The sequence below is a fragment of the Sinocyclocheilus anshuiensis genome, unplaced genomic scaffold, assembly GCF_001515605.1.
Source record: "Sinocyclocheilus anshuiensis isolate Anshui unplaced genomic scaffold, SAMN03320099.WGS_v1.1 scaffold1433, whole genome shotgun sequence".
NCBI lineage: Eukaryota > Metazoa > Chordata > Actinopteri > Cypriniformes > Cyprinidae > Sinocyclocheilus > Sinocyclocheilus anshuiensis.
The window spans coordinates 423,284-425,465 of record NW_015549681.1 but is presented as its reverse complement, the minus strand read 5'-3'; positions in this window follow the sequence as shown (position 1 = coordinate 425,465).

The window sequence follows — 2,182 nt, the reverse complement described above, 5'->3', positions numbered from 1 at the left end:
TGTGCATTGAATTTATTTAATACACGAGTTTCACAATTTGAGTTGAATTACTGAAATAAATGAACTTTTCCATGACATTCTAATTTATTGAGATGCACCTGTACAGTAAATGAGGTTTGGGAATAGAAGTCTTCCCTAGGAACATTTGTCTTTTTCTTTAGTTGAACACCTTTATTTTTTGCTGCTTACGGTGCATATAAGCATTGCTGTGGGAATAAGGCTGTGAGTTTTGAACTAGATGTATCATCTACTAAATGGAAATTCAGTCTTTTTATGAGCAGCAAGAGCTATATTCACACATCATATCTAAGTGCTACATAAACCATGAGCATGGAAAAACTCCCACCAGAATTAAAAGACATAAAAAGTAATTGTGGTTTCTCCAAAAAAACTTATGTATTGATTTTTCTTAAAACATCAGCCTGCCCTGGGACTACAGATGACAATTAGCCACGCTGCTTCAATCTATCACATTTCATTTTGATTTTATTATTATTAATGTGTATTGTGCCTGATTAAATAATAAATTAATAGAAATGGGAATCTTTTAGCTTTGCACAGTGCACTTCAAACTAGTTTGACACCTTTTTAAGCCTGGGTTAAGCAATTTCACACTTGTGATTTTGAAATAACCTTACTTTATATAGTTGCATAAACTTTCATATACTATTTCAGTGTCAGTTTTTGAATCCTCCTTCTTTTGTGTCTTCTATCTTTTCAATGTCAGTAAATCATTTTTAATGCCAATTATTCTTTATGATTAACAATAAAAAAAATCAAATAATCAATAATATTGTCAAATAACACTTCTTTTTAATAATAATATAAAAAAATTAATTATGCTTAAAATAGTTTTCCCTATAAAATCCTCTATTTTATTTTATAGTAATGACATGTGAGTGTGTTTCAGCACTGGACAGCTCCTGATTCACTCACTGCTGTCTCATTACTGAATCAGATGCTGTTTACACCGAGAGAACGTGTTTGTGTGAATATCAATGACTGTTCCTGGGGTTTCTGTAATGCTTTTGTCTTGCTAATGTATTTAGTATACAGTATATTTACATGTCAGATCTTCATTACTATTATTTCTGTTGAGCTGAGATTGATGTTTAGTGGTGTTTGCTAAGTCAAGCATCACTACCGCTATTGTTCAGACATGAATGATTCCTCAAATCATGTGTCTTGCTAGTGAGTTTTGCATGGGTGAAACTTGATATTGATGTAATCTAATGTACTTCATTTAGTCATATTATTAAATAAATTAGTAATTTTACATATATTTTTGACTTGAACTGTATATACTGTACATAGTTGTGTCTTCAGATTAACTTCTTTTTCGCATCATCTTTAGAAAAAAATAAAAATAAATGTAATTTATTATGATTATTTTCAGTGGAGGATATAAAGAAATTAATTTCCACAAAACTAGAGCTCTTGGGTCGGGGAAAAACACTGCACTGAAACAATAGCAGTTTAGTATCCTTGGAGGTATTTTACTTGCATTGTTAATGACTTTCACTCATGAAAATCAAATTTCACAGGAAAAGAAAACTGCTATTATTCTCCTCCATCTCTCTCTTTAATTGTACGTCTTCTGTCGCTCCGTTGGTCTGCAGGAGGTCTTTCCCAGCCCCCCTCGGCCATCCTCCATAGACGTGTTATGGGCAGTTAAAGAGAGAGAGAGAGAAACAGTCAAACAAAGGAAGGCTCTCAGTTTCTTTGTGTTTATCATCTGTTCTCCTCGCGTGACTCGCAGACGGATGCTGATAGGAAGCGCCTTCAAGAGTGTTTGGCTTGATAGAATGTGACAGAATTTGTGTTTCTGCAATTACAGTGCAAATGTGATCATTAAATTAAAAAGAAGTCATTTGGAAATGTTTTATCAGGTAACATGTAAAGTCACTGGTTTTGTTCCAAATCATTTTATGTAACTGAATCAGATTGAATATAATAGGAATATATAATGAGAAAAAAATCTGTCAACAGCACATTGACACAATCCTTGCATAAGATAATTTTTAATGCCAGTTATTCTTTAAGTGTAACAATAAAAAATGTAATAATCAATAATATTGCCCAATAACCCTTAAAAAAAAAAAAAAAAAGTTATAAGTATATTTTTAATAAAGCTTACTATTGTTTTCCCTATAAAATCCTATTTTGTGTATATATATATATA